Consider the following 13492-nt stretch of genomic DNA (forward strand, 5'->3'; position numbering starts at 1 on the left):
ACGATCATTTATCACCACATAAGACCTTCAACTGTTCTGTTGAGGATTAGATGACCCCTGATGCAAGTTGCATGCTGAAATTTGGCTGTTGGGTTTTTTGTTTCAATAAACATCAGTGCCAATTTGGGTAACTCTTCTTTCCTTTGACTACCTAAGCCAGGGGTAGGGAACTCCGGTCCTCGAGAGCCGTATTCCAGTCGGGTTTTCAGGATTTCACCAATGAATATGCATTGAAAGCAGTGCATGCAAATAGATCTCATGCATATTCATTGGGGAAATCCTGAAAACCTGACTGGAATACAGCTCTCGAGGACCGGAGTTCCCTACCCCTGACCTAAGCTATTTTTGTTTGTTCATGTTCTAGGGCAAATGTCGGTCCTCGAGGGCCGCAATCCAGTTGGGTTTTGGTTTTCAGGACTTCCCCAATGAATATGCATGAGATCTATTAGCATACAATGAAAGCAGTGCATGCAAATAGATTTCATGCATATTCATTGGGGAAATGCTAAAATCCCAACTAGATTGCGGCCTTTGAGGACCAACATTTGACACCCCTGTTCTAGGGAGACTTCTTCCTTCTTTAAGTACTATGAGGGGGTGCTGAAATGTTCTCAGCCCAACCAAGAAGGGGATGATGTGGAGCCATGAAACTTACAAGTTACTCCACATATTCACCCCTAAGTTCAACTCACTTGGCACATCATGTCTGAATTTTCTGTAACCCGTCCAAAAAGTACTCTGATATCTAGTCACTGAAATACTTCTCCGCTGCTGCAATCACCTCCAAACCACTCAAAAATTGTTGCCCTTTCAAACTCTTTTTAAGGTTTGGAAACAGAAAATACTCAAATTGAGCAAGATCTGGTGAGTAGGGTGGATGGTCTATGCACTGAAAGGGTCCAGAGAAGAGCGACTAAGATAGTTAAGGGGCTGGAGGAGCTGCCGTACAGTGAAAGATCTCCCTCGAACAGAGGAGATTGAGAGGGGACATGATCGAAACATTCAAGGTACTGAAGGGGATAGACTTAGTAGATAAGGACAGGTTGTTCATCCTCTCCAAGGCAGGGAGAACGAGAGGGCACTCTCTAAAGTTGAAAGGGATTCCGTACAAACGTAAGGAAGTTCTTTTTCACCCAGAGAGTGGTAGAAAGCTGGAACGCTCTTCCAGAGGCTGTTATAGGGGAAAACACCCTCCAAGGATTCAAGTCAAAGTTAGACAAGTTCCTGCTGAACAAGAACGTGCGCTGGTAGGGCTAGTCTCAGATAGGCTGCTGGTCTTTGACCAGAGGGCTGCCGCATGAGCGGACTGCTGGGCATGATGGACCACTGGTCTGACCCAACAGCGGCAGTTCTTATGTTCTTATCTGCATCAAAACATCCATCATTTTGCAGGTGCATTGTCTTGTAAAAAGAGAATGCCTTTCCGCAGCTTTCCTCTCCTTTTTTCTTTCAATTCCTCCTTTAATCAGCACAGCAAGTTATAGTAGTATTCTGCAGTAACTGTTTTGCCCCTTGGAAAACACTGGCTATGACTATTCCTGCTGACCTTTGGGTCTTGAATTTCCTTGGCCTTGGAGAACCTGAGTGCCGCCATTGCATGAACTGTTGTTGTGTCTCAGGAACATAGTGGTGCAACTATGTTTCGTCAATAGTAACTAATCATTCCAAAACATTGGTACCAGCTCCCTGAAAATGCAGCAAAATTAACTTGGAAGTGTCCACTTGATCTCATTTCTCTTTAGCATTCAAACATTTGGACACCCACTTGGCTGACAGCTTCTGCATACCCAGTTGCTCATGGATTACCGTATTTTCGCGGATATAACGCGCACCATTGTAAAACGCGCACAGGGGTATAGCGCGCAGAAATCACGATGATATGTACAAAAACTTTTCTATACCGCGCTCAGGCATATAACGCGCATGCTGCCCGACTCTCCTTTCGCCCGCCCTGACTTTCCGTGCGCTGTCCCGACTCTCCGTTCACCCCCCCTGACTTCCGTGCACTGTCCTCCCTTGAAGTCCTGTCCCCCCTTGAAGGTCTGTCCCCATCCTGAAAGCCTGATGCCCCCCCGACGTCCGATACATCCCCCCCCCGGCAGGACCACTCGCACCCTCACCCCGAAGGACCGCCGACTCCCCAACAATATCGGGCCAGGAGGGAGCCCAAACCCTCCTGGCCACGGCGACCCCCTAACCCCACCCCGCACTACATTACGGGCAGGAGGGATCCCAGGCCCTCCTGCCCTCGACGCAAACCCCCTCCCCCCAATGACCGCCCCCCCCCAAGAACCTCCGCCCGTCCCCCAGCCGACCCGCGACCCCCCTGGCCGACCCCCACGACACCCCCACCCGCCTTCCCCGTACCTTTGTGTAGTTGGGCCAGAAGGGAGCCCAAACCCTCCTGGCCACGGCGACCCCCTCACCCCACCCCGCACTACATTACGGGCAGGAGGGATCCCAGGCCCTCCTGCCCTCGACGCAAACCCCCTCCCCCCCAGCCGACCCGCGACCCCCCTGGCCGACCCCCACGACCCCCCACCCCCCTTCCCCGTACCTTTGGAAGTTGGCCGGACAGACGGGAGCCAAACCCGCCTGTCCGGCAGGCAGCCAACGAAGGAATGAGGCCGGATTGGCCCATCCGTCCTAAAGCTCCGCCTACTGGTGGGGCCTAAGGCGCGTGGGCCAATCAGAATAGGCCCTGGAGCCTTAGGTCCCACCTGGGGGCGCGGCCTGAGACACATGGTCGGGTTTGGCCCATGTGCCTCAGGCCGCGCCCCCAGGTGGGACCTAAGGCTCCAGGGCCTATTCTGATTGGCCCACGCGCCTTAGGCCCCACCAGTAGGCGGAGCTTTAGGACGGATGGGCCAATCCGGCCTCATTCCTTCGTTGGCTGCCTGCCGGACAGGCGGGTTTGGCTCCCGTCTGTCCGGCCAACTTCCAAAGGTACGGGGAAGGGGGGTGGGGGGGTCGTGGGGGTCGGCCAGGGGGGTCGCGGGTCGGCTGGGGGGGAGGGGGGTTTGCGTCGAGGGCAGGAGGGCCTGGGATCCCTCCTGCCCGTAATGTAGTGCGGGGTGGGGTTAGGGGGTCGCCGTGGCCAGGAGGGTTTGGGCTCCCTTCTGGCCCAACTACACAAAGGTACGGGGAAGGCGGGTGTGGGTGTCGTGGGGGTCGGCCAGGGGGGTCGCGGGTCGGCTGGGGGACGGGCGGAGGTTCTTGGGGGGGGGCGGTCGTTGGAGGGAGGGGGGTTTGCGTCGAGGGCAGGAGGGCCTGGGATCCCTCCTGCCCGTAATGTAGTGCGGGGTGGGGTTAGGGGGTCGCCGTGGCCAGGAGGGTTTGGGCTCCCTCCTGGCCCGATATTGTTGGGGAGTTGGCGGTCCTTCGGGGTGAGGGTGCGAGTGGTCCTGCCGGGGGGGGGGATGTATCGGACGTCGGGGAGTCGGCCGGGCAAGAGGGCTTGGGCTCCCTCTTGCTCCGATCGTGGATGCGGGTGCGGGTGGGAGCGCGTGCGAGCGGTCGTTCGGGGTGGGGGTGCGAGCGGTCCTGCTGGGGGGGTGAATCGGGCGTCGGGCGGGGTGGGAACTATGTTTAAAAACTTTTGTATACCGCGCTCAGGCATATAACGCGCGAGGGGTATGCGCGGTACGTAAAATCACGTATAACGCGCACGTTATATCCGCGAAAATACGGTATACACCAAACACATTCCCTGGACAACTGTAGTGTCTCAGCAATTGTTTTAGCCGATATTCGCTGATCTGCCAAAATCAGGTCATGGACATGATCAACAATTTCAGGAGATGACACTGTTTGAGGCCTCCCAGACCTTCTGCATCTTTGGTCTCAAAATCTCCACACTGAAAGTTTGCAAACCACTTCTTCACAGTGGAATATGACAGAATTTGTCACTCAATGTTTGCATCATACATTTATGGATTTTCTTTGGAGTTTTCTTCTGCCAGAATAGGAACTTCATAATGACTCAGAGCTCCACACTTGAAAATTCCACACTTTCGCAAAAAAAATATGATCATGTTACGCCTCTTCTTCGTAAAGCTCATTGGTTGCCTATAGAGCATAGGATCACTTACAAAATTTTACTTCTAACCTTTAAAATGAAAGCAAATAGCCAGCCAGAATTTATTAATAATTTGCTTATCCCTCATACTCAAGTTAGGTCTCTACGATCCACTGCACAAAATCTTCTTATAGTTTCCTCATTGAAACAGATCAGTACGATGAGGAATACAATTTTTTCTGTTAATGCACCTTTTCTCTGGAACAGCATACCCAACTACTTGCGGGAAAATACATCATTGATCAAATTCAAGGTCATGTTAAAAACATTCCTTTTCCGAGATGCCTTTTCAGGACAACTTTAGATTTATTTTTAAGTAATGTTTCCATTCTATTTCCCCAACCTTTTGTTCTTCCCTGTAAGTGTTCTCTCTTTTCTATCAATTGTAATTTCTAATCCCATCTTCCCTTTTGTCCCTGTTCGTCCATGTCTGCTAATCGTTCTTGATCTATTTTTTTTTTCTCCCCCTGGTTTGTTTTAGACTAAATTATTTTTTAATTGGTATAATGTTAAGGTATTTTGTACAGCGCCCAGAAGGTTCGAGTGGACGGTATAGTAAATTTGAAATAAACTTGAAACTTGAAACATGGTTCAATCAATGATCTGAAACAATGTCGGGAGATGTCATTGATGTCGGGGTGTGTCAGGTGATGTTGGAGGGTATCAGTGATATCAGAGGTGATGTCAGATGATGTTGGGGGGAGGGGTATAGGGCTCTGAGGACAGTGGCTCTCTGTGGAGAGGGCTGGGGGGATCGGCGAGTGTGAAGGGGGAGAGAGGAATCGCGGTTCTCCCTGCTGGTTCAGCTGAACCTGGCAGGGGAATCCCTGAACAGCTGAGCCGGCAGGACTCCACAAAAGTGACTCAGCTGATCAGGATTCCCCTGCCATGATCAGCTGATGGGAAGCCTTTCGGACAAGGTTATTGGTTACCACGTCAGAAAAGCTGGCTTTTGTGCGTTTTTCATGTGAACGTCTTTATTTTAGAGAATGAGCAAAAAAGATAGATGTACTAGGGACTAAAACATCTAGAAAGGTCATTCTCAAAAGAAAAAGATAGATGTCCTGCTGTTTTGAGAATGGGCTTTTTCTCTACTGGATTTCTGGATGCCTTTCCCAAGAAGTTCAAATTCAAACTATTGAAATGCCCCTCACTATATACTTCATAGTGTCCAAAAGAGACTCAGAAGACTGGAGACCATATTCCAATTTATCTGGAACACACAAGATTCTTAAGATTCCATGTTCTGTGGAAACACTTCCAGTTCTCTGCACTCCCCTTTGAGTTGGCAACAGTGTCATGTACTTTCACCAAGGTAATGGTGATAGTGGTGGCCCATCTCAAAAAGATGGGAATTCAAATGGATCCCTACTCAGACAACTGGCTGATCAGGGCTCCATCCATAATGGAAGGAGAGAAAGCAGTGATCCAAGTGGTTCAGCTGTTGCAGTATTTAGGATGGATTGTCAACTTCTGCAAGAGTCACTTAAGAACCGGTTCAGAAAATGGAGTACTTGGGAATATGCTTCACCATGGCAGAAGGCTGTGCCTTTCTTCCTGAGCCATACAAATGGAACTAGTGAAACAGATAGCAGATTTCTTGTGATGTCAACTCCTAAAGTGTGGCGCTATCTTCAGATGTTAGGTTCCATGACAGCAATCATAGAGGTGGTTCCTTGGGCAAGGGCTCAAATATTTCCCCTACAGCATGCTCTGTTGTTCCGCTGGTCTCCTCAGATGGATTTGCTCTAGAAGTCTCTAGCATGGATGGTGGACACTCAGAAGAGCTTACGTTAGTAGCTGTGAATGGAGTCCTTTGCAAGAGGCGTACCATTCTACATCCCCTCTTAGGTGATTTTGACAGTGCTTCAGCTGGGAAGGACATCGCCTCAGGCATCCAGTTCAGAGCCGATGAATTCCATCACAGAAGTGGTCCATAAACCAAATGGAACTACAGGCCATTTGACTTACCTTGCAGACGCTGGAGAAATATCTGGAAGGCAAGGTGGTCAGGTTTTTCTCAGACAATGCCACAGTGATGGCTTATGTCAATCGTCAGGGAGCACCAGGAATGCTCCACTGAATCTGGAGGCCAAGCTGCTCTTCAGTTAGGCAGAGCTCTATCTGCAAGCTTCATCAACAGCACATGTAGCGGAAGTAGACAATATGCAATCCAACTATCTCAGCAGGAAGACCTTAAACCCATGGGAGTGGTCATTGTCCCAACAGGCTTTCAACTGTGTAGTGAGGTGCTAGGAGTGTCCAGTGCTCAACCTCATGGCATCAGTGGATAAGAAGGTGGATTGATTTTTCAGCAGAAGAGTTGAATCAAGAAGTGAAGGCTCAGACATCCTAGTTCAACCGTGGCCAGCACAGATTCTGCTGTACATGTTTCCGCCCTCCCCTGTAAGAGCCACCAGTTCATTCTGCTCTTATTTCCTTGGTAAGCTTGATCTGAACTTTACTTGTCCCCGCATGACCAGGAATTGCTTATCTAGTTGCTATTATTAACTGAAGTACCATTAAAAGAAAACTGGATTCGTTCCTCAGACCTTCAAAGAAAACCATGCAACATTTCAAAAAGTCAATGTGGCAAATGATATTTACCATGTATCAACCATTGTGTTGAGGCTCTTATCTGATTGCAGTGTGCAGGAGTCCGTTTGTGACCCTCTTCCACACGTCAGCTCCAGGAAGGTGCCTGAGATTTGCAGGAGAGTTTTAACTGGTACAGGGTGAGTTTTACTATGCGCCATATGAAATATTACTCAGAGCACACTGGGTACAGTTTTCTTTCAAATTTCATCATGACTAACGCTGTCCTAGTCTGGTGTTCTGCAACATTTGCTGTTGAAAATAGGAAATCACTGTTGGATGTTCAGTAATTTGTTTGTACTTGGTTATCTGAGAAAGCAGAGTAAAAAAGAAATTGCCTTTCATTCCAGCTGGGACCCGGCGATCGATGGAGATAAAGAAGTTGATTTACGGAGGCTTTTTCTCATTTTGGCTCTATAGTAAACTAGCTTAGCAAATCAAACCTGAAGTAGCTTCTCAAAGGCAATGAGAGGAAGTTGGGGGAGGGGGGCGTTGGATGGGGGGGTAGGGGGCGGAATCTTGAACTAAGGTGCCAGAGCTTCTCTGGAGTAAAAGTCTATTCCTTAAATGCCTGAAACCCATCTGATTGTCCTGATATTTAAAACATACAAACTGACACTCTTAAATAAACACAACACCTCTGTCTGCTGAATATTCCATTTAAATATACTCCAAATTAGTTTGTAACCCTTGAGCATCAGGAGCTATGAAACTTCAGGGAGTATGAAAATACAAATGTTTTTGTTCTTCCGCTGAGAAATATCTTCATTAAGGTTTTCACTGAAACATGTGAAAATAAGTCAAGAAACAAGATGTGGGAAGGAAAATTAAAAAGTAAAGACAAAATACATTTAACCACTTTAATAAAAGAAACTGTGAGCAATTGATCATATCACTTTTCTACATAGTACCCTTATAAGATGACACATTTGTTGTATTGTTCAACTAGCTTCTGCATTCCTGCAGAGAGGTTTTTGACAGCACCCAAAGCCAGGTGAGCTTCCTTTACTTCATCATGCTTTGTCTTTTGCTCTCTGGGTCGCATTTACGCTACATAGGTATTTAAATGTAACATAGTAACATAATAACATAGTAGATGACGGCAGATAAAGACCCGAATGGTCCATCCAGTCTGCCCAACCTGATTCAATTTAAATTATTATTATTATTTTTTTTTTCTTCTTAGCTATTTCTGGGCGAGAATCCAAAGCTTTACCCGGTACTGTGCTTGGGTTCCAACTGCCGAAATCTCTGTTAAGACTTACTCCAGCCCATCTACACCCTCCCAGCCATTGAAGTCCTCCCCTGCCCATCCTCCTCCAAACGGCCATGCACAGACACAGACCGTGCAAGTCTGCCCAGTAACTGGCCTAGTTCAATATTTAATATTATTTTCTGATTCTAAATCTTCTGTGTTCATCCCACACTTCTTTGAACTCAGTCACAGTTTTACTCTCCACCACCTCTCTCGGGAGCGCATTCCAGGCATCCACCACCCTCTCCGTAAAGTAGAATTTCCTAACATTGCCCCTGAATCTACCACCCCTCAACCTCAAATTATGTCCTCTGGTTTTACCATTTTCCTTTCTCTGGAAAAGATTTTGTTCTACGTTAATACCCTTTAAGTATTTGAACGTCTGAATCATATCTCCCCTGTCTCTCCTTTCCTCTAGGGTATACATATTCAGGGCTTCCAGTCTCTCCTCATACGTCTTCTGGCGCAAGCCTCCTATCATTTTCATCGCCCTCCTCTGGACCGCCTCAAGTCTCTATTATATCTCTCCTTTCCCGCCTTTCCTCCAAAATATGCATATTGAGATCTTTAAGTCTGTTCCCATACATCTTATGATGAAGTCATATACAGGGGCATCAACCCTCCTTTTTCCTACTGGCCACACCTCTTCCTATGCACCCTAGCATCCCTTTAGCTTTGCCATCGCCTTTTCAACTTGTTTGGCCACCTTAAGATAATCACATACAATCACACCCAAGCCCCGCTCTTCTGTCGTGCACATACGTTCTTCACCCCCTAAACTGTACTATTTCTTTGGGGTTTTGCAGCCCCAAATGCATGACCTTGCATTTCTTAGCATTAAATTTTAGCTGCCAAATTTCAGGCCATTCTTCAAGCTTCGCCAGATCTTTCTCTTTATTTTGTGCTACTCTCCCTGCTGCGTTCCCCCTATCTCTTCCTTGTCCTTTCATTTCTTGTACTCTCGTGCATTTGAGCTAAGTAAATGCTGGCACTGTGTGTGTGACTGTGGGCATGCAATTTTCTCTGTTCCTTTAAGTTCACTCTTTGCCCTTCTCCATTGCTTCTGCCAATCCCCCTCCTGCCTGCCATTCACTCATGAACTTTCCCTCTCCTTCTTCTTCCCCTGCCTCTCCCTCACTCACTTCTTTTCTTTCTTCTTGTACTTTCTCCCTACCTTTCCTGTCCCCAAGCACTCCCCATCTACTCTTCTCTCTTCCTAAATTTCCCTGTGAATAACACATAAAATATTTAAGTAATGTATTTATTGGAACAAATAAACTCTAAAAATAGCATCAATTTAATCAACCTAACAAACCAAACATGGCCAAGTTTTAGCATTTTGTTTGCATTGAGAGTACATACATTTTTATTTGTCATATCTCATTGTTTCTTCAGTCGTTAGTGGCGGGATAGAAGCTTCCAAAAAACAATAAACAACTTTGTCACATTCCTCTTGATGGCATTTCCTCTTAACTCTGTCTCTCTGTCCATGCTCAGCCTATTTAGCCACCTGATCTTGCTTTCTCTTCCCCTACCAGGGACTCTATATTGCCTCCCACTCAATCCCACTGTCTCTACTCTCCAAAGTGGTGTAGTGAGGGTGAGAGGTGCCTGCGGTGGAGGCAACTCTCCCCCGCTCTCCTCTTGTTGCTCTTCAAGGGTGATCCGGTCGACATTGTATATCTGGATTTTCAGAAAGTGTTCAACAAGGTTCCGCATGAACAACTACTTCGGAAAATTGCAAGCCATGGAATTGAGGGTGAAATACTCACGTGGATTAAAAACTGGCTGGAGCATAGGAAACAGAGAGTGGGAGTAAATGGGCAATACTCGGACTGGAAGAGCGTCACCAGTGGGGTGCCGCAGGGCTCGGTGCTTGGACCTATGCTCTTTAACATTTTTATAAATGATCTGGACATAGGGACGATGAGCGAGGTGATTAAATTTGGGGATGATACAAAGTTATTCAGAGTAGTAAAGATGCAGAGGGATTGCGAAGATCTGCAACGTGACATAATCAGGCTCGAGGAATGGGCATCGACGTGGCAGATGAAGTTCAACGTGGATAAGTGTAAAGTGATGCATGTCTGTAACAAAAATCTCAAGCACGAATACAGGATGTCCGGGGCGGTACTTGGAGAGACCTCCCAGGAAAGGGACTTGGGAGTTCTGATCGACAAGTTGATGAAGCTGTCCACACAATGTGCACAGGTGGCAAAAAGGGCAAACAGAATGCTAGGAATGATAAAGATGGGGATCACGAACAGATTGGAGAAGGTTATCAGGCCGCTGTGCCGGGCCATTGTGTGCCCTCATCTGAAGTACTGCGTCCAGTACTGGTCGCCGTACATGAAGAAGGATGCGGTACTACTCAAAAGGGTCCAGAGAAGAGCGACTAAAATGGTTAAGGGGCTGGAGGAGTTGCCGTACAGCGAAAGATTAGAGAAACTGGGCCTCTTCTCCCTCGAACAGAGGAGATTGAGAGGGGACATAATCGAAACATTCAAGGTACTGAAGGAGATAGACTTAGTAGATAAGGACAGATTGTTCACCCTCTCCAAGTAGGGAGAACGAGAGGGCACTCTCTAAAGTTGAAAGGGGATAGATTCTGTACGAACTTAAGGAAGTTCTTCTTCACCCAGAGAGTGTTAGAAAACTGGAACGCTCTTCTGGAGTCTGTCATAGGGGAAAACACCCTCCAGGGATTCAAGACAAAGTTAGACAAGTTCCTGCTGAACCAGAACGTACGCAGGTAGGGCCAGTCTCAGGTAGGGCACAGATCTTTGACCAGAGGGCCGCCGTGTGAGCGGACTGCTGGGCATGATGGACCACTGGTCTGACCCAGCAGTGGCAATTCTTATGTTCTTATGCGACAGGCACTCAACGATTTAAACTTTCCCTTCCTTCTAGGAAAGGAATTAAAGGAGCCAAGAATTTCAGCCTTTCTCTGGCTTTTCAATTTCCCCAATTATGGAATGAACTTCCTTTAATTTTGAGGTGTCCCAGCTCTTTCCAATCTTTTCGTAAATCTTTAAGAACTTTTCTATTTGCTAAACCCTGAAAATTAATCCCCTTTTATTTTAGCATATTTTTTTAACTTATTGTTAACCGCGTCAAGCTTCATCTGGTTGAAGATCCGGTATATAAAGTTAAGTTTTAGTTTATATGCTTTGCTGATTGGGCATGTACAAATGTCCTGCAACAGGCAGTTTATCAAGAATTAATAAACCTTGCAGGGGGGAGTTTGGGCAGTGTGGGTGGCATTTACAATTGTGTGCATAGATGATCAAATATGTTAATTTACACATGCATCTAAGTGCGCAGACAATTGCAACTGCTCAAGGTATATGTGATTCTTGCAACTTACGCTAATATTTTATACAGGCACATAGGCTCCCTACTGCTCTAACTTAAGTGGCAAAGCCGTTTAAAAACTATATAAAAATAATTTAAAGCCAGGAAATGAAAGGATAATTGAAAGAAAGACAGATGAAGAGTAACCCGTTAAGCTCATTTTGGATATATTTCTTAGTAGAAGATCTCCTTATCTTTTTTTTGTTCCCTCTCAGCTCTTAATATTGAGGTCTAAGGAAGAGATAACATTTATTACATAACTAGCTGATGCCCCGGCGTTGCACGGGTATTTAATTATAGCAATAACACAGTAAATGGATTGAAATAAAGATACTTTATAGTGGTGAATGAAATTATTTTTTTACAGCTTTATAAAAAGTACAATATTCAAATTATAATGTGAAATATTTGACAAAATGAATACAATACAACTAACACAAAACTTGATTATAAACAACAATTTTAGTTTCACCTCCAGGAGCAAGAACATATAAATTCTTGGGTGAACCCACCCTTGATCAAGCAACATAGAGTTGTCCATGGGAAAAACAGGGGGATCTTAAATCCACTCCACAGTATGTAATAGTCTGTCCCTGTGATTTGTTGATTGTGATAGAGAATGCAAGTCTCACTGGAATTTGCAATCTCTTAAACTGAAAAGGAAGATCTGTTGGAATAAGTGGCATCCAAAAGTTTCAGTATTGATTTAAACAACTCAATATGTGGAAACTCAGGTTGAAAAGAAACTCCATGTAGTTTGTTCCCGGTTCAGAATGGAACCTGTGTTCCTAGTTCAGCATATGTGAGTACTCATGTAATGTAATAACATTATGAACTGGGGTGCATGAAGGAAACAGTTACAAACACAGTTAGAACATACAAACTCTATATGTATGGTGTCCGTGGTAGAATAGAAACGATGTCCCTAGTGGTTATAGTGTCATAGAAAGTGTTTTATAGTTGGAATTTCAGTGAGAATGGCAGCTTTTTACATTTTTGCCATTGACATGAATGGGTGAAATCTGATTTTCTGTTTGTAGCTCCGCCCATGTGTGCAGGAGGGCCGCGAGACCCCCAGAACATATCACCCCAGGTAGTGAGGGATCTGCATACCAAGTTTCGTTCAAATCGGGCAAGCCGTTTTTGCGTTGGCAGCTTTTTAAATTTTTTCCATTGACATGAATGGGTGAAATCTGATTTTCTGTTTGTATCTCCGCCCACGTGTGCAGGTGGGCCGCTAGACCCCCAGAACATATCACCCCAGGTAGTGAGGGATCAGCATACCAAGTTTTGTTCAAATCGGGCAAGCCGTTTTTGCGTTATCGCGGCACATACATACATACACACATACATACCTCCGATTTTATATATATAGATGGGATTTGTTATTCCCTTTACTTTATATATATATTTTTTTTATATCCTATTCTCTGTATTGCCAGAACAAGTTGGATACTTGTAAAATATGTTGATAAAATGAATAAAATAAAATAAAATAAAAATAATAATAATAATAATTTAAAAACAAAAATATAGGAGCCTAGAGGCACCTACAAAACCAGTCCCTAGATAGCGTTTACAGGAGTGCCTTAGTACAGGGGTGTCCAACCTTTTGGCTTCCCTGGGCCGCATTGGCTGAAAAAATGTTTCTGGGGCCACATAAACGCTGCAGCAAGACAGAGGAGGGAGCTGGCAAGACGGTAAACACCTGGTGGCAGCAGACGAAAACACTGCATCACCCTCGACCGGGGCAGCACAAAATACTTCACGGGGCCACATGTGGCCCTCGTGCTGCAGGTTGGACACTCTTGCCTTAGAATATCTAAGGTCAAAGTAGGCATGGCTAATGCCAGAAACAACCTTAGGCATCCTTAGTAGGGTGACCAGACCAGAAGTCCAGATTTCCCCGGACATGTCCTCCTTTTGAGCACATGTCCGGGGGTCCGGACAGCTTTTCAAAACCTGACGCTGTGTCCGGGTTTTGAAAAGCTGTGTTGGGCAGTGCGGGTTGGGGCTGGGGCAGGCTTGGGGACAGAATTAGGGCGGGGGTGGGCATAACTAGGCAGGCCTGGGGGGGCGGGGCTAGGGGGGGTGGCAACCCTAATCCTTAGGCTCCTCCTTAGATGTGATTCACATCAAACAGGCCTTGAAAAGCCTGGCCCACATTTCCAGTGCCTATGTTTAAGGTAGCTGCGATTCTACAAGTGACA

Source organism: Geotrypetes seraphini, chromosome 1 (genome assembly GCF_902459505.1).
Source record: "Geotrypetes seraphini chromosome 1, aGeoSer1.1, whole genome shotgun sequence".
Lineage (NCBI taxonomy): Eukaryota > Metazoa > Chordata > Amphibia > Gymnophiona > Dermophiidae > Geotrypetes > Geotrypetes seraphini.